The following is a 22,974-nucleotide window of genomic DNA, read 5'->3' as shown; positions in this document are numbered from 1 at the left end:
AAAATTTTGAACAGATCAGACTAAAAGCTGGATGTAAGTGACTAACATGAAAACTTTCACGTTTGAACTTTTTAAGATTTATTTTTCTTTCTTTTTCATTCCCCAGCAGTACATTGTAGATAGGTGTGATTTGAGTAGGTCATAAATCTGGGCGTCTGGTACATTATTTTTTGGGATCTTAGACACAACATAAAGCTCAAGTATTGGTGACACTTACTCCTTCTCTGTTGTTTGTACGCATTCATATTAGTAAAACCTTTTTTATGTGTTCTGTTTGCATATGAAGAGATAAATCTTTTATAACCCAAGTTTTTGAAGCATTCAGAACATTCCCTACTCCCTGCATTGTATCAAACAATTAAAACTCTGGTATGGTAAATATTGAAACAGGTGACCATGGCAACAGCCTCATTTCCAGCTGGCAAAGACAGGAAAGGGGCTTCAATAGCACTAATCTTTTAATCTTGTTACTGTAATGTTTTGCTAGAAAATGTCAAAATTTAGTTTCTGGAAGAAATTATTTGTGTTTGATTAGATTTATTTTCTTCTTTCTTGCAAGCCAAGTGATGCTATGATAAAATTCTCAATGGCATCTGTATAAAGGTTGCTGTATATAATACTTCTGAACTTCTTGAAAATGAGACGAAGAGATGGCTGTGTGGCGACGAATAAGAAATGGTTTGTCGATAGCTTTGATGGTGGCCTTCATAGTGTACATAGCATACTGCACCGAAGAACTTTATACTCGCATTCAGAACAATAGAAAATTGCAAAGACTAATTAATTATGAAAAAGAGGTAAGTTATACACATTTGTCTTCTAATTTTGTACTGTGTATGATTTTGTACCTCATAAGTTACTAGTACTACTTTAGTTATATATATATTAAGTCTAGAACATTTTAGAGATAACACTATATACAGGCAGTCCCTGGGTTATGATGGGTTCGGGTTACGATGTTCCGAAGTTAAGGCGCTTTTCAAGCTTTTCAATTATATTTATCAGAAATTATTTCCAGGGTTACGACGCCTACAACGCTCATGCAGCACAAGAAATATGACACCAAAAATGCAAATTAATCGATATTTGAAGGGTTTTTTTTATGAAAAATGCAATAAGAATGCAGTTTACATAATTTGTTTCAATGCACCCAAAGCATTAAAAGTAATGCTTTGTTCCGGCTTAAGACTATTTTCGGGTTGCAACGCGCAGCAAGAACAGAACCCCCTTCGTAACCTGGGACTGCCTGTACAGTACTTTAGTCTCTGGGTAATCCAAGCCTACCAAATGTTTGGATTAAAAAATGCCGTTTTTAATTTATATGCAACTTGCCAGTAATTACATAGCTAAAAGTTTCTAGCATTGGCAGCTAAAAAATTTTTAAATTCACAAAGCGGCTCTTTTGTTTTTAGTGTAGGTGAATAGCCCCGCCCACTTTCAGGAAAGAGAGGAACAACTGAGCAGAGAAAACCAGTTTGTTTGCAGGCTTTTGGTGACACTCTTGAGTAGCAGTGATTTTTAAAATTCTATCTTCATTGATTTTGATGGATTATATCTCGGATTGTGAAGTGTTTTGTTTTGGCTGCCATTCAGTGATTTAGATACAGTGGTACCTTGACATACGAAAAGCTCAACTTACGAAAAACTCGAGATATGAAAGCAAATACGAAAAATTTTACAGCTCTACATACGAAAAGTTTTCAAGATACGAAAGGTTGTTGCTGTAAAGTCCTGAGATTCGCCCGGACCACCGAGAACAATTTTAAAACTCCCGCGCCGCCAGCTGAGTAAACTCGCCACCATCCTCCCGCTCTCTCATTGGTTCCGATGCTAGTCACCCCATAAGATCCTGCTCTCCTATTGGTCAGCATCTACCCCTTGTGCTTTAAGTATTCTTTTGTTCATGACACTTACCTGTCAGATATATATTGCTGTATTCTCCGAAGTCCGACAGAATTTCAAAACTCCCGGCACACGCAGTGGTCGGCCAGGTGGTTAGTACCCATTCCCGCCGCTGGGAGGCGGGTGTCAGGAACCATTCCCATCTTCTATTCAGATTTTCTTCTGTCGCCAGTAATGTAAACACCTGTTTTCATTACCTCCGCCTAGGATTTTAGAACTTCATTGCGCTTAAGTATCTTGGGTGTTTTCTTTTTGGTTTATTAACTTGGATTTGTGGCTAGGCATACGCTATCTTAAATTGATTTAATTTTGAATTTCTTGACATAAGACGTCTGAATCTAGTTAGGCTAGTTTCAGACTTTGTTGTCTGCAAGGGGTTAGGTGAGAATAACGAAACTTTCGATAGATTCTCACTTAATATGCACGACGTGTACATAATTCTTGTTGAAACATCAATGTAATTAGTGAGATATTTGACTGATTCCGAAGGAAGATGTATGATTCGTATGTACGCAAATTAGAGCGTAATAGAATCAGGAGGTCTTCCTCCAAGATCAGTAAACAGAAGTCAGGGTAATGAAACTAACCTCCTGTAAACTTGATGTTGCCTAACCTTGTGGTATGGCCTACGGGCCTAGAGGAAGTGTTTGTCAGAGGTAATGCCCTTTCTGTTATGGCGGATTACATAAGTACTCGATCTCCAATCAGTGTTGCGAGTGTAGTGATGTTGAATTAGTGCCCCTAGTGTTGTGGAGGGGGCGTCAGATCGGCCTTATAACGCCTCTAGGTCTAGACTTCTGTCGGACTCCCAGGACCACAGGGAGAGGGCATGTCGTAAGCCGAAGAAGGGTTACGAGGAACCCCCCACCGATCTGGCGTCCCTTCGGCAGGACCTGAAGACGCTTCCCAGGCTGCCAAAGATCGTGCACGTGCACGAATCATGAAAGATTGCTTCTCGTCCTCCGAGGCGTCCTCCCCGCAGGGTTGGAGCTCTCGGAAGGACTCGCGCCCTCTAAAAAAGAAGCTTTAGAGAAGAGGATGCTTCACGTCCTCTCTCTCATCAGGAGGGAGCGTCAGAGTACTGATCTGGCGTCCCTTCGGCATGACTTAATATAGATAAGCGTGACAAAGACGCAAGATGTCGCACAGGCGGCCGTCGTCTTTGTCAAGAGATAAAAAATATCCATAAGGCAGAACCCTCACGAGGACGCCTTTCGAGACACTCGACGCTCTATCGAGAGGAAGGAACGTCGTTACTCTTGTAGCAAGGATTGTTTTCTTGCTCTCCAAGATGCTCCCCTCCCTCCTCTCCTCATGGCGCTCCGTATACGTTATGTGACGTTCGCTTTACTATGAAACGGGATTTTGTTCAAGCTGATAAGCTTGACGTCCGGCAAGCTGATTTGCATAGTCAAACAGCTCGCCAAGACGCCTCTTACTCGTCCCTAAGGGACGCTCGGTCAGCGGATAGAGATGATTCTGGTTCGGCAGCTACGCTGGACAGACTATCCTAGTTTTCGACAGAAGGGCAAAGCATTCCTCATACCCAAGAACACACAGGCGTCCTTTTAAATGCCCTTTCTGCAGTGTCGATGAGTGTGACAAAGACGCAAGATGTCGCACAGGCGGCCGTCGTTTTTGTCAAGAGTGGCGAACGTCCTTAAGACTCGTCCTGATGACAATCACCGTACTTCTGCTTAGAACGCTCGCATTTCATGAGCGGCTCTCCCCTCGCCAGGAAGCCTCTCAGGTTACTCGTGTTGACGCACGTCATTCACTATGACGCTTCCCTTGATGTTCGTCGCTCTCCTTTTCCGGATGCTCTTCAAGACGCTCAAAGAATGCAATCAGGACGATCGGCAAGCACCTCGCGAGGATGCCTTTCGGAACGCTCGGCGTTCCTTTTTTGAGCGCGTTTCTGGATATGTTCATTTGCATTACAAAGACGCAAGATGTCGCACAGGCGGCCACCGTCTTTCTTAGAAGGTAATGAAGGTCTTTAAGGTCGTCTTGAAGACGATATCCCTACGTCTTCTTATACTGCTCTCACACTTCAGGAGCAGCGTGCGGCTCTCCAGGACGCCTCTCGGGTGGCCTTTCATGCATCAGGGCGCTCGACAAGATCCTCTCTGAGATGCTGTTCAGAACCCTTGGTGTTCTATGCACCAATACGCTCAGTAAGACTCTCGCGATGACGTCTCTTGCTCAACGTCCTACGCATTGAGACGTGAGGAAGCTTTTGCAGATGCTCGACGTCCTACACGAAGAGACGCTCATCAGGACGCTCTGGAAGACGCTCGACGTCATAAACATTGATAAGCTTTTTGGAAGACGCTCGATGTCTTACACATCTGGACGCTCGCCAGGACGCTAGCGAGGACGCTTTTGAAGACGCTCGGCATACCTACACGTCATGTCGCTCGGCCGAGCACTTACCAGGACGTTCTCAGACCGTTAGGCGTCCTACGCATCAAGACGTTCGCCAGGATTCCTGCAAGAACGGTCTTCAAGAGGGCGTCTTTCGAAGAGAGGAAGGAGTTTGGTCTCGTCAAGATGTCTACTTCGCTTTCTCACGAAGGGGAGCGTTCAATAGAATCCATGACTTAATGGATTCCAGAAAAACTGTAAGCAGATTTCGGTGTCATAAAACGCCTCATCTGCTTTCGGGACTGCGCTGCCGAAGAACGGGGAACATTAAGTCCTACCTGTCGTAAGCCCAGTCTCTGATCAGGAATCCTGCCCCTTCCTCGATTTCTGCGGGAATTGGGAAGACTATATGCTCAAATTCCTAGATTACTTTCTGTCATGTAAATGGGTTAGTTCTCATTGACAAAGATCTTAATAACATTTTATCGCATAAGCGGATAAGCTCTCATTAACAAAATTCGAAAGAGCTCTCATTCATTAGTCAGAGGCTCATCCAGGAAAAAGACTTGTAGACTACGTCCATGAAGTCTTATGTCGAATATCATAAGAAGCTTGAACTGTCCTTTTCGATCCTTGGTTCTCACTTGAGGATCTCCATTCGAATAATATTAATTCGTTCTCTTGGCAAAGAGAACGAAGACAGTCGATTTCCATTCTCTCTCTCTTCCTTGTCGAGGAAAGAATGTAGTAGAGAATTAGATGTTCAAGTGACTGCAATACTACTTACGTATTTTATCTTTGCGTCATATTACTAATGTAGGGTTCAAGTCATATACGCATATCGTGGTTACCTCTACAGATGGCAACCGAAAAGACGGTTATTGTAAGTGTATTTAATCGGTCCTTCCTGCAAACTTCCAGGAGTTTCCGCTGTAAGGACAACGCTAAAAGGTATTGTTACAACAACACCAACTCAGCGCCTGCATCTAGCGAATTATGTTTCGCTTAAATATGCCTGCTTGAGAATTTCCTTCTGATCGATAATAGTAACAAACCTATTCCTTCGTAGAATAGAGTAGCTGGTAACTCAGGCAGAATAGTGCGAGCCGAGACTACGATAGAAGGCTGCTATCATTGTGGATGACGCAGTATATTTAATCGGTACTCCTGGCAACTTTCCAGGAGTTTCCGATTTAACATTTGGTTAATTAAGCGTAGTGTTACGACAACACAAAATCAGCTTCTGTATTTAGCGAATTCTGTTTCGCTTAAATATGCCAACTTGAGAGTTTCTGTTCAAAAAGTGGAAAATCTATTCCTTAGTAGAATAGAGTAGCTGGCAACTCGGCATAATTGCTGCGAGAAGGTGAACGTAAGCTGCTGTAACTGACTCACCAGTCACCATTCACCAAACCCTCAGTATCAGGTAGCTCGCTGTTATGTGCGGTCTTTACGTCTCTCTCTCCCGCGGGATTGATTGACGAACCGTATCTCTGCCCTACAATCATGGACTTTAGCCTCGGTTTGAGGGGATTTCTAGTAATCATGAATAAATACGACTTCCTTTTGCTAAGAAATTTTCAACAGAGATATCTCTTAGACCTGTTCGGCGCTGATTACCGCACTGTAACAGAATTCTGTAAGTCTACAACGGCATAGCACTATAATAATGCTCTCCTGCTTATGCAAAGCGCAGCCTTATTAGGGAAGGAAGCATGCTTAGTGAGGAATGGATGAGTATGCTGGGGACCCATTTTCCTCGCTGGAGAAGCTTGTTTCCTGAATAGACTGCAATTCAGACCTCTACAGTTTTTCCTACAGGAGAACTGAAATAACATCAAAGATTTAGAAATAATTCTAAACATCTCTCAATGGGTGGACGATCACCTCAGGTGATACCGAGAGGGTGCCAGGCATCCGTACAGAGGTCCTGGCACATAATCTAAGAGAATTGGAAGCAATTTGGTTGGCTCTCCAGTTCCTCGAAGAGTGAGTTTTTGGTCGATTGGTCCAAATCATCTCAGATAATTTTGCAGCTCTCTCATATCCCAAGAAGAGAGAAATGGTTATCGACATAAGCACGGAACGTAACGATCCTCAAGAGGTTCGTTACACTATTGCTTGTCCGTGCGGATCTTCTCGATCGACGGCAGCAACTACTGACGTCTGAGTAATCCTCGCTTAGAAGTATGTCGAGACTTTAGGAGACTTTGGAGACGTCCTTTCGTAGATTTCTTCGCAATATTGAAGACGAAGAAGCTTCCTCTACGTTGCCCCCTTATTCTCGATCCGAGAGCGGTAGCAATAGACACCATCATATAGTAAGGAATGGGGATAGTTGGTTAGTCTCTTTTCCCCTATTCAAAAGCTTAGGAAATATAAATAAGATAATCGCCTGGTGTCAGAGGGAGCGAGAAGACGCTGATCGACCCCATGTTGGTTCCTTCGAGAGGCTGGATTCACAGAGGTCACGTCCTTCAAGAGAGCACTTTCAAAGGACCCTTCCGAGAGAATCGATCTACTCTAACAGCCTCACTTCGAGAGGTACCTAAAAAACCTCTCCGCTCTGATCTGAATGCGTTTCAGACTGTCGAGAAGCGAGAGGATCTTCAAGATTAATTACAGGTCTCATTGCCAAAGCAAAGCAGTGCTGCATATTTTGCAGTGTACCAATCGGAGTGGGCCGATTCTGGCAGATAGTGCAGGAAGAATGACTGTTCCTCCACCTCGACCTCTGTGAATACTTTTACCGTCTTCCCTTTCCGTCTGAAGTATGGGATAAGCTAACAGTCCCAACGATTGTAGAATACGGGAAATATGTTGTTGACGGCCTCTAGGCTCAGAGATTCGGATCTGTCAAACAACAAAGCCCTTCACGATATTTGAGGTCTGTGGAAATTCTTGAATGGTCTAGATCGAGCTTCCGGCATGGAACTTAGACGTAGTCTGAAGTTCCTGATGTCAAAGCATTTCGAACCTCTCCTTTCTGTAAACTTAATACACGTGACCAGAAAGGCTAATTTTCTAAACCACTCTAGCTACGGCAAAGAGGTTAGTGAGGTTTTAGCTATCATCAGAGGTTTTGGCTTTAGAGGACATAATTCGGTGTCCTCTAAGCCTTCCGTTCTTGCTAAGAACGAAAACCCGTCTAACCCTTGGCCCAGAGGCCTGGAGATCAAGGGGATGGCACAAATTATTGGGCAAGAGCCACAGAGAGTCCTGTGCCCTGTCGGGGCTCTCAAGTTTTATCTTGATAAAAACTAAAGAAAGTCGAGGTCATTCGGACAATCTGCGTTGTTCCGTAAAAAGACCAGACTTGACCATGTCGAAGAACGCCCTGGCGTTGTTTTTTAAGGAGTCTTTCTAAGAGCTCATTCGTCATGTTTGAACAAAGATTTGAAACCTTTAAACTTTTAAAGTAAATGCTCACGCGGCCTCGGAAGCATTTCAACAGAGCAATGGCACTCAGTACATCCTGAGTACCGCGTTTTAGCGAAGCAACTCTGTTCGCTTCACCCACTCCCTGAGAGATGTGAAGACGTCATATGAGATCTGCTGCTCGCTAGGGCCATACGTGTCCGCAGACACAATCTTGGGGGCAAGAAGTACCACTCATCCTATTCCTGTAGAAAATGGTTAGAGAAGACGCTACTGTAATTAATGTTGAGTCGTCCGCCAATGGCGGACTTCTTAACTCTTAAGCTTTAGTTAAAACACCTTAACTTTGGCTAGGTTGGTCAGGTGGTGATATTTATTTTACTTCTTAGCCCTCATGGTATGGTCAATATGGTCTAGACACATTGTGGTCACGCCCCCGTTGTCAGATCATCTAGAACTCACCAGCTGTACAGGTCACATCCTTGCTGGAGACTCTAGTAAAGCAAAAGCAGACTTGGGTGACAGTAATCACGAAGTCAGCTTATGCTAACAGGTAAGGAACCAAGATGTCTATCATCTGCATGTGAAATGTTTTTTTCTCAAAATCCTTTTATTCTGTCCCTCCCCACCTCCAATGGTGGGAATCAGCTATATATACTATATCTGACAGGGTAAGTGTCATGAAAACAAAATGATATTGTTATGATACAATAAAGTTTGTTCATACTTACCTGGCAGATATATATAATCAAGTACCCGCCCAACCTCCCCTCGTGGACAGTGGCATTAGAAAAATCTGAATAGAAGATGGAATGGTTTCCTGACACCCGCCTCCCAGCGGCGGGAATGGGTAACTAACCACCTGGTCCGACCACTGCGTGTGCCGGGAGTTTTGAAATTCTGTCGGACTTCGGAGAATACAGCTTATATATATATTCTGCCAGTAAGTATGAACAAACTTTATTGTATCATAACAATATCATATTGGTAAAAGGATGCTGTAAATTTAAAAACTTATTCATGCAATACATTTAATAAAAAAAAAATTTGGAAAAGATAGAATAAAGAATAGAAATGAATGGTTATTATACTGTTTGGTAGTTTCAGTAGTTGAAGAGAGATAATGAAAATTTATGGCTTACTGTGTAAAGTGATTGCTTGGCGATCATTCGATATACATCGTAAGTGCTGGATGTAAACAGAAAGTTTGGAAGCTTTTTTTTTTGTTTGTTTATTATAGTTAATGGTTACTTAATAATTATTTGAAATGAGTACCACATGCAATACATTTAATAAAAAAATTGTGAATTAGATATCATAAAATATAAAATAAATCAGACTGCCAACAAATACGTATTTTTTAGAATTCTTCTTCTGTTTTAATATTATGTTACGTATATGTTTCATTATAGCTGTCAGTAACTCGGTATCTCCAGTAGGTAAAGATAAAATAAAGAATAGAAATGAATGGTTATTATACTGTTTGGTAGTTTCATTAGTTGATAGAAATGAATGGTTATTATACTGTTTGGTAGTTTCATTAGTTGAAGAGAAATACTTACTTGAAAATTATGGAAATTACAGTGTCCTAGGAAAAGTGATTGCTTGGCGTTCGTTTGGTACTCGTAAGACGGTAAGAGCTGAATGTAAACAATCGATTGGAAGGTTTTTTTTGTTTGTTTGTGTATTATAGTTAATGATTAATTAATTAATTATTTGAAATGAGTACATACTTATTATTTATACATTTTATTGGCATATTCTAAGCTTTTAGCTTCTTAGGTTTAGATGTCAGAATCATAGACTAGGCTACATTAGCAACCGCTAACATAGGGTAGGCTTATTGCTAAGGGACATATGCTAAAGTCCTAATATATGCAGTAAAAATGGGGTTGAACATTACATGCAGTTGAATATTACTCAAGTAGGTACAGTATTTTGCCTTTTTGGAGTCATATTTCTTCCGTCGGATCGGTGTCGTAACCCTAGAACATGTGTTTTAGGCCTGGAAATATAATTTACTGGGGTGTTTTTGGAGGGCTTGGAATGGATTAGCCATTTTACATGTAAAATGTGGTCCAAGATATGAAAACCTCATGATACGAAGGGCGCCTCGGAACAGATTAATTTCGTATCTCGAGGTACTACTGTATATAGTAATACCTCAATCGTATGCGATTTGAGTTGCGCAAATTCACAATAGTGCGAACTTTTCATCGGATCCTAACTATCGTACGCAAGTGATTCAAACAAGACACGTGAACGCAACATTTCCGAATCATGAAGAAACTGAAAAGGTGTTTGTTCAATTTTTTTTATGTAATTTATAGGTTTTCAAGCTTTGTTCATTTTTTTAATGTAATTTATAAGTTTTCAAGAGTCTGTGCGTAAAAATTTTCTCTCTCTCTCTCTCTCTCTCTCTCATCTCTCTGCTCTCTCTCTCTCTCTCTCTCTCTCTCTCTCTCTCTCTTTTTCTTTTTTACTGAGATGAGAGAATTTTTATGATCCATGTTATGTAGTATTACTAGTTTCAAATAATAATAATAATAATAATAATAATAATAATACAGTAATACCTTGAGGTATGAGTTTAATTCGTTCTGTAACCAAGCTCGTAAGTCAATCTACTCGTATGTCAAACAAATTTTTCCCATTTAAAGTAACTGAAATAGATTTAATCCATTCCAGCCCTGTGAAACATCCCCAAACAATCCTAAATTATGAAAAAAAGTCATGTTTTTAATTAAGAAACACACATGTACAGGTATTCACCTACTTAGGATGGGGTTAGGTACTAAAAAACCCATTGTTTGTTGAAAAATCGTATCTTGAATATGCCTAGATTACACTATGGTAATCCGTACCAGCTTTACATATCAGTTAGCCTAGCTACACTGCATAGTACAGTACTTTATACATGTACTGTCGGCCAAAAAACTCGTGGCAGAGTTTCATAATTTTTTGCTCACCTGCCTGACGCAAGATTCATGCCTTATTTATCCATTTTTCTTTTCAAAGATAGAAGAAATCATATGTAATGACGTTAAAAACAGTCACTGATATCTTTAGAACGTTATGTTATGTTATTGTGTAAAACTATTTTCCATATAGCAAAATCGACGTGAACGAAACGAAGTGATAAAAAACGTCATATCAGAACCATAGATATACATTACCAAATAGATAGGAGACACCTATCACTAGTAGTATCGCATAAACATAGTCCTTCAATTATCATTTCAATATTAAGGTAGTTGAACTATTCCATTTGTTAAATTTTACAGAAAACATTGGAATCTCCCAAATTGCTATCAAATTTAAAAACAAAAATAAAAATAAAACGATATCTTAACAGTGTGAACCAGGCGACCTCACTCTATTGCTTTTGATGTTATATGCACGGGAATCTAATGTCAATGTGTAATTTATCGGTCTAAGAAACATCCCTCGATGAGCGAGAGAATTATTGCACTGCATTCGGTGCATGTTCCTGTTGGAGAGGTATCAAGAAAGCTTAATAAACCGGAGAGAATCATACATAGATGAATAAAATTGTTTAAAGAACGGCAAAATTTAGAACATGGGCCTAGAGGTGGAACACCTCGAAGCACCACATGAGAGCAAGCCAATACAGTAGTGTAAATGTTGCTGAGCAACATTCATTTGTGAACTTTGAATTCTAGTGTCTCGTCACGACATTGCTGAACCAGGATAAATACTTTAGATGGAGAGGAAGAGATTTTTAAATCTGCACTTGAAGTCTTTGATAGTTGCCTAATGAATAAGTCTAATGAATAAGCAAACTTATCTTTGATGGATGAGAGATTCAGTTAGGCTTACTCTTTTTGTTTTGTTTTTTATCGAAGGCCAGTGAATACCACGGATAGGGAGGGAAACGGTTTCTAAAGAATACATTTTATTGGGAGATACTTTATTAACATCAGCCTAATCCTTCCATCACTCCTATACGCCACCACCGCTCTCTTCTACATCTTAGGCGACTAGATCTGACTTCTCACTACGAACTCCATCTCGTGAAAGCATCACTAATGATAACGGTTATTTTAAAATTCCCCGCACCGACAACGGACGCCTTAAAAATGTATGTTTATTAAAATATTTTTCTGTTCAAAGAAGAAACCTTATCTTTCATTCCACAAAATATGTGCATACACTCGTGTTACACCCTGTAGCCGTCAAAGAGCAACCCTTGATTAAAGCAGTAGGTTTTTCTTGAAAAAAAAAAAATTGGAATCGACTTAAACAAGATCGTCACCTTTCATATTTCTTATCCTTTCAGCTACTTATAATATGCTTGTGGTAGTAGGTCTAGTAGTTATACATGTGAAACTAATTTGAATTAATTTCTATTTAAAAGAAATGAATAGCTACAGAAAGATCAACCGAAGAAAGCTTTAAGGAAAGTAAGCCTTTCTAAATGAATTCGTCAGTTTTGACTCCCACAGCTTTCCAAGGTGTCCAAATGAAACAGGATGATATGCAAGGAATTCGATAAAAAATAAGACTGAATTATATTCGTTTGATTTTTTTATGATTGCTTTTTGACTTTGAATAGCTAGGTCTGAGTTAATTATGTTAAGCAATTATGAAAAGGATAAGAAGAAAGCCGAACATACATGGCTAATAAAACAAGAATAATGGGAATAGTCAAATAATGCAGATATATATATATATATATATATTATATCTATATATATATATATATATATATATATATATATGATATTTATAGTCGATTTAAATATTCATTAATATTACGTATCCGAGAGAGTATGCTGCTGAAAATAGACCCTAGGCTAATCATGTGGGAAAATCAGAAGTCCAATTTAGGCCCACTAAAAATGTGTCTTGCAAATTATTTTTCTGGGCTCAGCGTGTCGCTCCCGTGAAAATGTCTGCTTTAGCACTATTTCTAGTAAAATATTGCTATAATACCAGAGAACTGCTAAATTGGACATGTCAGAAGCCTCTGACTCGCTCACCTATATAAAGGTGTCGGTATAAAACTGGGGCGAGTGTTAAACACTACCACACAGCAACCCCTCCAATTAGCCTTTTCCTCATCAAAAGACCCTAAATACGGGAGCCGACCCATAGGTCACACCTAGCTACCCCGTTGAAGGCGGTGTGACGTCATACTTTTCGATAGCCATTCCGTGTTCACACGTTCGAATATTACTATTTGTTCTTTTATTTTTTTATTCTGGTTACGGATCGTCATCTACCTACTTGCACCCAAGTTAAGTACTGGTTCCGCCCTTTTTCAATATTTAGGGAGTGAATTTGCCTATCCGTTTTGCCTTTATTTAGGATTTTATTAGGCGTCACTTTTAAATAGGGGGCGCGGGCGGCAAGTCGCCTTTACGGCTTACCCTGAATTATACCGATTTACGCTTGAATTGTACCGACTTCGAGTAGTCTTCCTCTCTGCTTGTAACATGTGATATTTCAGTACATGTATGTATGTATATATGTATATATATATATATGTATGTATATTTTATTTATTTATTTTTCTTGGGTAGGCAGTTTTTAGTCGATCCGATTTCCATTTTATGTTTTGTTATTTTCATTATTTTCACGTTTTTCACGGGGGTCTTCCTTTTCGAGCACGTTTCTTTGTTTCGTGCTTCGCCGTTTATCCACCGTCCTATTTCATTCAAGAATTTTCCCTTTTTTCTTTTTCGCCAGCTTGCCGTTTCTTATCGTTTTGTCAGTAAGCAAGTAGTTTTTCCCCTTTTGCGCCCACCATGTTATCGAGTGGCCTTCATTGCGGTTTTGGGGATATTTTACGACAGTTTATTTTCATTTCCCCCGTGTTAAAGCTGATTTTCTTTTAGCTTTAAGTAATTGATTTTATTTTGTCTATGTATATTTTGGATGTTAGGTCGGTTAGCCTACATAGGCTATGCCTGCGTTTTCCTCGTAATCTTTTATTTGCGAGGATACGCTGATCACGTGATCGTCACCCCATCAGCCCTCCTTCCCTCCCCCTCACGTGGGGCCCCCAGTAGTTGGGTGCTCCTCTCGCCTCGGTTGTCGCTGACAGCCGTTCCCATCAGCAGAGGGGGGGGTGTAGAGGGTCCTCCAGGACCTTAGGTTGGTGGGTGTCGCTTCTCAGCCGACCGCCTCCGGAGTTTGTGATTGCTTTGCGTATTCAGCCTCGGCTTCCGTGGAGTTGTTGCGCTTGGCTGGTTCTTTCAGCTTCCGGAGCTTACATCCATCCGCCTAAAACCATTCCCTCTCCCGCATAAGGCGGATTTAGATTCAGGCCTCTCCGGTAGTCGTTGAGGGCTATGTTTACGGAAGTTTCTCTTCCGTAGGCGGAGATATTATATTTGTTATTTTATTTCTCCCTTTTATTTTCTTTTCTTTTTTGCCACGGAACTTGCGAGTTCATGTGGCCGTCCCGGGTTACTTCGTGTACCCCCCACTCCGGGTCATACAGCTCCGGGTGGTTTTAATTATTATAGTCCCCGGGACGTAAATATATGAATATATATATACATATATATATTTTTATATATATATTTATTTTCCTTTCTTTTGCCACGGAACTTGCGAGTTCATGTGGCCGTCCCGGGTTACTTCGTGTACCCCCCACTCCGGGTCATACAGCTCCGGGTGGTTTTAATTATTATAGTCCCCGGGACGTAAATATATGAATATATATATACATATATATTTTTTATATATATATTATTTCAGTTCGGCATGCTCCGGATATGACTTATTATCATAATAAGCCTATAAGTTTGGGCAATTGTTCTCATATATTATTGCACTTACAGGCCACTCAGTGTCTGGTTGCGATCTACAGGATCTGTGCAACTATTGATGTTTTGCCGGAACCATCGCCCCGTGCGCAGTATTGCTTACCGGTTCCGTAGTCTGCATCACGTAAACGGCTTTGCCTGCTACGAACTTGTACAACAGGTTACCTGTTTGATAAGTTACCGCACTGCTTGTTCTATACATATTGTGATGGAATTATATTACACTACTTGGATTAGTGTTAAAAAAAAATGAAATAAAATAAAAATAATAAATAAATAAATAAAACAATAATAATAATAATAATAATAAATAAATAAATAGATAACTAAATAAACAATTAAAATAAAATAAATAACTAAATAATAATCAAATAAATTACTATATAAATAAATAAATAATTAAAATTTCTGTAAATTAAATTACATTAATTAATAACATATGTAAGCATAATGTTCAAAGATTTTACTCGAATTGACACATTCCTTGCATTACAGACAGAGCAGTCTGTTAAGCATGCTGCACTCTCCACCCTCAAGGTCTGGGTTGGAGGTTTTGGACAGAAAGTAGGGGTAGCTAATCCTTTTTATGCTACCTCAAGATATGGCAGCCTCCCCAGCCGGGAAAGCGCCGGATACGTTGACCAAAAGTCGCAGCACCAATTATCAAATAAATTCAAGATTCAGTTATGGAACAGCAAGAGGCAGAATTGCCAGACCTTGGTTTGGAAGAAGTCTCACTTGAACTAGTGAGGATTTGCCCATTACACTAGATATGGTTACAGGTAACAGTGTTAATGAGGCTAGCCTAGTTGGTCACCGGGGTCTTTCCTCGAGTGACTGATCTTCCTCTCCCTTTACTCCAAATTCCTTCATGGGTTTCACAGGAGGTTTGCCCCCTCCCAGGTCGCATTCCTTCTCTGTGATTCCTAGATTCAAGAGAAAACCTTCGGGTAAAACCTTGCTTAAAAGCCAATCAGACGCAAAGCCAAGGCCTGGGCAGGTTCCAGAGGTTCATACACATATTACCTAGGATGAGATCCAAGGCCTCAAGGAGAGAACTCTTCCCATTGCCCCTCAAGTCCCATCCCTGCAACGTCTGAGGTCGGATACCTCATAAGGTACCGTAGGGAGCGCTGGAAGGTTCCCCTTTAGTCCGGCAAAGACCTGTTCAACACGAATATTTTAAATCAGGCCAGTAGTCTTGCTAGCTTAGTCAGTTCAGTCGCAGCAAGGTTTGAAAGGGTGTTTTTAAACGTTTACGTGCACAGGACTCCCTGATTGCAGGTCTCAGACAGGAGTCGGCAGTTCCGGCACCTCCTAGTAATTTGGTTGCAAGGTCAGAGCATGCCTGACGGGTCCACGTTCCCTCCGTTTCTCCACCCTGGTGATTTTTGGAGGGTAGTGAACTTCGCTCGTTTGTCAGCGGGATGTTGACTGTAGAAGGTTTGTGGTACACATAGACTCGAGGATTTCTAGTTATTTCCCGAAAGGTTATGGCCACCATTTGTAGCTTATGTTAGGCTTATGGAGGCAGCTTCGATTAGAAAGGACAAGGTCTCCAACGGGACTGTTATCCTTTCTAGCATCAGGCTCATCAAGTATAGATATGGAGCCTAGAAGTGGATCTGCTCAAATACTAAGGTAACAACATGACGGGAACTCCTTACCTTTTACATCAAAGGTAGCAGGATTTACCCTTCAGGCAGTGACTCGGGAAGAGCCCCAGCTTAGCGAGACAGATTCCACATCATTGCTACCCCCAAGGTAGAGAGAGTTTGTGGGAAGTTTGCTGGCTACATTCTCGGCAGGCAAGCTTAAGCCAAACTGTGCAATCAAACTTGTTTAGTGAGCGCCTCTGTCAGACGCACTGATCCAAGCCGGATTTGATGCTAGGACACGTCTTGCAAGGTCTCTTAACTCTCTAGTGATGACGGAGACGGCGGTTCTGGAGTATGCTCATGAACCGCTGTATAAGGTCATTGCGGAGTAGTTACTTTTAAGCATGCAATGTGCCTCGTACGGCTTTGCGGTTACTAAGAGAAATGGCAAGAAGCATGTTCTATCCGAGGCTACGATCAGGCAGGAACCCAACAGCTTCTGGCTTCCTCAATCTAGGGTGCAGATCTCTTCCAGCTTCGGCAGTAAACGAGGTTCAGAATGAGGCATCACATTTTAATCAAGCATCAGATTGCGTTGGGGCATCCCTTTCAAAAGGATATTAAGAGTCTTCTTCCTCCAGTTTTAGGACTAGGAAAAGTCAAAGAAGGTACCAACCTTTCCAAGTTCCGCAACAGCACCCTGTGCTATAAGCTGTACTAATTCAGCAAGTTCCCAACCTTCATCATTCTAAGACAGCCTCGGCAACAGCCTCAATTTGTCTCCCTTTCGCCGTCGGCTAGCCAACAGGTTCCCCCTTTCGTCAGAGTGGAGGAACCGGAGCCCAAGGGCGAGCTAGAGGTGTATGGTCAGGAAAGGAACCAGACCCTCATCATCTCAATGGAGTTCCCTCAAATAGGAGGCAGGCTGTATCTCTTTTAACATCGTTGGGAGTTCAGCAGCTGGGCGGAAAACATAGTATCTATCTATCAGCATCCAACCCAAGGGTTGATGGATTACCCCAGGGACCTTCTCCAGAAGGGAGCAGTCTCCAGGACAAAGAACTTAAAATTTCAAAGTCGTCTATTCAGTGTCCCAAGAAAGGGACCGACCAAAGGAGGGTGATCTTAGACTTGTCCCGTTTAAACTTGTACATTCCTTGCGACAAGTTCTAAAGGCTGACCATCTCTCAGGTAAGGCCTTACTTCCCCGTGGGGGCGTCACCACCTCTATAGGTCTTACAGACGCTATTATCATGTCCCGACGGCTCAGCACTCCCATCCATTCCTGGGCTTCAAACTAGTATAAAAGAAGCTTATTCCTTCAAGGTGATGCCCTTTGGGCTGAATATAGCCCCAAGGGTTTTCACGGAACTGGCGGAGGTAGTGGTGCAGGAGCTAAGGTCTCAGGTTTTATTGGTTAGTTGGCGTACCTAAACGACTGGCTAATCTGGGAGATGGTCAAAGACAAGTTTAGGGAAAGCCATGGACGGGGTCATATCTTCCTAAGGAATATAGGGTTCAAGATCAACAGGACCAAGTCCCGATTGGCCCCAGAATCCAAGTTCCAGTGGCTAGGTTTCCATTGGGGCTTGGATTCACACAACCTTTCCATTCCATCAGGGAAGGGATGCCAAGGTAACAAGCCAATTCTTAAATGCAAAAAGGCTTCGAGAAGGAATGCAGGAGACGATCCTAGGCTCGCTCCAATTTGCGTCAGTCACAGACGTTCTGTTGAAAGCCAAGCTCAAGACATCAATCGAGTTTGACGTTCAAGGCCATTGCCAAGTGTCGTGACAAGTTCGGCCGGGGTACCTCTGATTCCCAAGGAACGTCTACGTCATGGGCAAATAGCCAAAGAGTTACAGTTGCAGTTCCCTCCCCCGTCCCTACTGATGCATACAGTCGCATCACTATCAGGTTGGGGAGGTTATTCACAGCACGACAAGGTTCAGGAACTTGGTCACCTCAGTTCCAAAAGCTTCACATCAACATCCTGGAAGCTAGGCAGTGTTTCTGACCTTAAAGAAGCTCCGTCCTCCGGAGGAGACTCATATCAGATTGGCTCTCGACAGTGCAGTAGTGATACATGGTATAAACAGAGGTGGTCCAAGTCAAGTCATGTGAACCACAGGGTGATAGCAATTTTTTCTCTAACTGACAAGAACACCCTTGGCATCTATCGGCTCCCATCATGGCAGGAGTCCACAATATAGTAGCAGACGCATTGTCCCGTCAGTCCCTCGGAGCCAGAATGGTCACTGGACAGGAACCCTTCGAGAGGGTGTAGGAGAGTACAGGGTCTGAAAAGTAGATATGTTCGCTACACGGGCAAACCACAAGCTGCCTTGTTACGTAGCCCAAAGTATGGACCCTCTAGCATACGCTACGGACGCCATGAGTATAGATTGGAACCAGTGGAGGAGGTTTTATTTATTCCCTCCAGTGAACCCTCTCCTGAAGGTGTTGCACAAGTTGAAATCCTTCAAAGGTCAGGTGGCTCTCATAGCTCCTTACTGGCCCAAGAACAATTGGTTTCTCCTTCTCCTAGAACTAGGTCTTCATCCTCACCTCACCCCCGGGCTTGAGGCTGACGCAACAAGTTCAAACGGTGACTGTGTTTCGATTCCTCAGGTCTTCACAAAACCCTATCTTTATGGATTTCATGAAGTTTGCAGGTAGGAGGGTAGGGGACATTGATCCACAGAACATTCTGTTCTTGGAGTCAGACAAAAGAGAATCTACACTTCGCCAGTATGATTCAGCAGTTAAACAATTGCTACATTTCTCAGGAAATCAATGTCAAAAGTAATGACAATGAACGTGACTATAAACATCTTCAGGCCTTTATTCGAAGAACAAGGCTTGGCAGTTGCCACAATAACAACCACTAAGTCAGCTCCGAAAAAGATTTTCTTCTCGGGTTTGGTATAAATCTAACTGAGTCTTTATTTCACCTCAATCCAAGGGCTTGTGCACGCCTGCGCACAGTTCAAAGGCCGTCGTCAGTGTCATGGTTTCTTAACGATGGTCTCAGGTTAGACTCTAAAACAGACAACTTCAAATGTGATTGCCAAACCCTTTTGCGTAAGGCACTGTTTTATTAAGTCTGGCTTCAGGTGCCAGAACATCGGAGATGTCATCTTATCTAGTGGCCAAGGGCATATAGAATTCCTTCCCTCGGGTTACGTGTTGCTTTCACCAAATAATTATTTTATGGCTAAGAATGAGAACCTTTGGTAAGGCGATCCCCTTGGAAGGTTGTTCCGCTTCGCAACATCCTCTTATGTACTGTTTACCCCCTAAGGACTATTTATCTAGCACATCTACCTTTTCCGAAGGCCCCCCCCCCCCCCCTCCTTTTCATGTGGGGCAGTGGTGGTACCATATCCCTAAAGGGCATTACGCAGCAGTTTTTGTATTTTAACCAACCGGAAGTCAGCCCAGGGTCCTTTCCCAAAGCGCGTGCTATTCGGGCTATAACAACTTCTGTAAATTTCTTCAAATATGAACTTTGATGATCTGAAGAAATTATACTGGTCGGCAGTCGCACTGGGTTTTCCAAAGCTTTACCTTAAGTCCTTGGAGGATCTTAAATATCAGGCAATAGCTGTAGGAGGTCAGTGTCTCCTTGCAACATCAATATAGTATTGTCCTTGTGTCATATGAATATTTTCCATTATGCCAGTTTTATTAACATCCTACCTATCGCAGCAAATCTCTTTGCTATTTCACTGGTCTATGGTGTTAGTTTCATACAATTTAATATTCTGTTTCATTTCAGAGTGATGTAGCTTGGTGTTTTCTCTGGTACAATTTCACGGGAGCGACACGGCTGAGCCCAGAAAAGGGATTTGACGTAGGAAAAATCTATTTTCTGGGCGAGGAAGCCGCCGTGTCGCCCAGTGAAATCCCCCCCTGGTTTTTCCCCTCCCCTTGCAGTGCACCAAGCTTCATTGCTATCGATAAGTATGACGTCACAGCCGCCTTCAACGGGGTAGCTAGGTGTGACCTATGGGTCGGCTCCCCGTATTTAGGGTCTTTTGATGAGGAAAAAGGCTAATTGGAGGGGTTGCTGTGGTAGTGTTTAAACACTCGCCCCAGTTTATACCGACACCTTTTATATAGGTGAGCGAGTCAGAGGCTTCTGACATGTCCAATTTAGCAGTTCTCTGGTAGTTTATAGCAATATTTTACTAGAAATAGTGCTAAAGCAGACATATTTCACTGGGCGACACGGCTCTCGCCCAGAAATAGATTTTTTCCTACGTCAAAATCCCTTTATTGATCAAAGGACAAAATTAGATTAACTAAACATCGTTTTCAAAGAATGTTAACGCCTTGATGTATTATTTATCGGCTGTAGGAGACGAAATGATAACACCCCAGTGCAGTACGATACGTTGAGTCAAGACTCGAGCGGCAGCAAAGCCAACTTCAAAATCTTCGGTATGCTGTCACGAAGCTAGAATTGAGAATAAAATTAGAAATCGTGGACCCATCGGTATATATTTTCCTTACTTTGCAAAATAATTATCTTTAATACGTTGAATAAGTCTACTCAGTTCTAATGTAATTTATTTCAAGTATAGCACCTTTGAAAGGAAATGTTATTTATTGTTAAGTAAATAATCTGGGACCTGCATATGGCAATATTTCCATAACGAACAATGAATTAAGAAACTACGCCAATTCTTCGTTGGCCATCTGTACAATATAATAATATTAATTTCAGCTAATTCTCTAGGTTCAGTGCATATTGGCTTATGATAATTTAGTACAGAGAAAATTTGAAAATCATTAACAAGAGTTAGCCTAATATGTAGCATGTACTTGGTATATCATACATACATACGAATACAGTAGCCTAGCCTACAGTATTCTCTATACATGTATGGTATAGTAATTTGTTAATACGTATAAGCCAATTCTGGAGGTTTAATGCATTCTGAATATGATAGTAGAAAAAAAAAATGTACATGAAACGAGAATCGGACTGGGTCCGACAACGGTATAATTGAGCGATGTCAGGGTGCTGATGGGTACGTACAATTATGAAATTAAAATGTGACGAATATGTACCTTTTCCACACTATATCCAATAATATTGTATGTACAGTGGTCCCCCCGTATTCACGGGGGATGCGCACCAGACACACACACACACACACACACACACCGTGAATAGTTAGAACCCGTGAATAGTTGGAACCCCGATAAAAATGCTTAAAACCTCCTATTTTGTAGCTATATATCAAGAAAAACCCACTAAAAGTTTTTATACCTAGTATTTTAATAGTTTTATCACAAAAAGTGCATTTTATGATGAAATTGATAAAAAAACCCAGGAATTTATGGATATTTTTCATAGAAAAATACCGCGAACAGGCAAATTATCCGCAAATGTTTTGGGTTTTGAAATCGGCTGATCAAATACGAGTTTATTTCAGCGAACCATTTATCTCAATTCTGAGCAAATTTTCTTGCTTCTAGTTATCATAAACAAATATATCTAAATACTTTACTTATATGAGACAAGGTAATTTTTTGTTATACGACATGTTTTCAAGTCGAAATATTACTTGAATAAGTCTCATTGTGAACTAAATTATTTTTTCATTAACATATTTGGGGGTGCGGGTGGGGGGCATATTAACAGTGTAAAAAAATTATGTGATTCCATTTGCTATTTTCACTTTATTTCTTTGTAATACAAGGTTTACATTATCAGTTATCAGCTTGAAAACAACAGTAAAATATGTTCTTTCAAGCCCAGTAGTTTTGATTAGAATTATTTTCTCTCAATTTATGGGAGTTTTATCCTTGTTGCCGATGCATGATAATAGTCATTAGCAAATGGAACAGTTTTCTCAGCTTCAGCTGCAACTTGGTTTAAATTTAACAGTATATTTCCTTGCTGATCTTTGATCTATAGCGAATTAATTTATTACAGTGGGGCCTCGTTATCCACGGGGGATAGGGCCCAGAACCCCCCGTGTTAAGTAAATACCCGTGTTATCCTGATACCCCCCTCAAAAATTGCTTAAAACTGCCTACTTTAATAGTTAACCCACCCAAGACCACTATTCCAATGTTTATAACTGCCTACTTTAGTTCAAACACCAAATATGTTTTCAACTATCACCTAAAACTAAATTCAAGACAGTTTTAAAGTTATTGTACAAAATTAGCCTTAAAAAATAAATGTAGTATATGTACTACTGTACATATGTAGCCTACTAGCCTATGGATTACAGCTAGAAGCCTACATACGCATGGTGGGCCTCTTTTTTTTTTTTTACAAGGAAAGAGAGGATGAGTGGTAAGAGAACTATCAAAATTATGTAAATCATATGGGTACTCACCGACAATCTATGTTGATAGATGGCGGACGATTTTGCAGTGCAATCCAGCTAATATAATAACGATAATGCTACCAGCAGTATGCAGCGAAACATCTCTTCCCTTCGTCACAACACGTAAATATATTCCACGTAAAAACCTTCATCTGACCTTTAGGCGTCTTTCCATAAGAGTAAAAAGAATCAGGGCTTTTGGATGCCACATAATTAAACAATCGTTTATATGGGTACAATTTAAAGAACGCGCCGCACACCACATTTCATAACAACAACAAACAAAACTTGGACAAACGTGAATAGGCCAGTGTTGCCAACTGGGAATGGCAATTTCTTGCTAGATTTTGTTCCATAAAAGGCTAAAAAAAAATCACATACCGTATATACTCGAATAACGTGCAATCTCCCATATCGTGCGACCCCCAAATTTTCACCAATAAACAGTGGTTTTGTCATGTATCTCGTGTATCATGCAAGTTCCTTTTCCGAGAGCGTCACGATTCATAAGGTTGGTGGTTTAGAACCTGCTAATGGCCGAGTCATTCAGATGTGTGCTGATGCTAGTCAAGTTACGGT

General features: G+C 41.1%; 1 long non-coding RNA gene across 2 annotated transcripts in view; it reads left to right on the top strand.

Moving 5' to 3' along the window:
- LOC135221756 (uncharacterized) overlaps window positions 1–22,974 on the top strand; it is a 79,989-nt gene that overhangs the window by 9,579 nt on the left and 47,436 nt on the right. For both annotated transcript variants that reach the window (XR_010316083.1, XR_010316084.1), the window contains exon 2: window positions 560–797. This is a non-coding gene — a long non-coding RNA (uncharacterized LOC135221756). The remainder of the gene's footprint in view (window positions 1–559; window positions 798–22,974) is intronic.

This window comes from Macrobrachium nipponense, chromosome 3 (genome assembly GCF_015104395.2).
Source record: "Macrobrachium nipponense isolate FS-2020 chromosome 3, ASM1510439v2, whole genome shotgun sequence".
Lineage (NCBI taxonomy): Eukaryota > Metazoa > Arthropoda > Malacostraca > Decapoda > Palaemonidae > Macrobrachium > Macrobrachium nipponense.
This window is presented reverse-complemented; position numbering and strand designations above follow the sequence as displayed.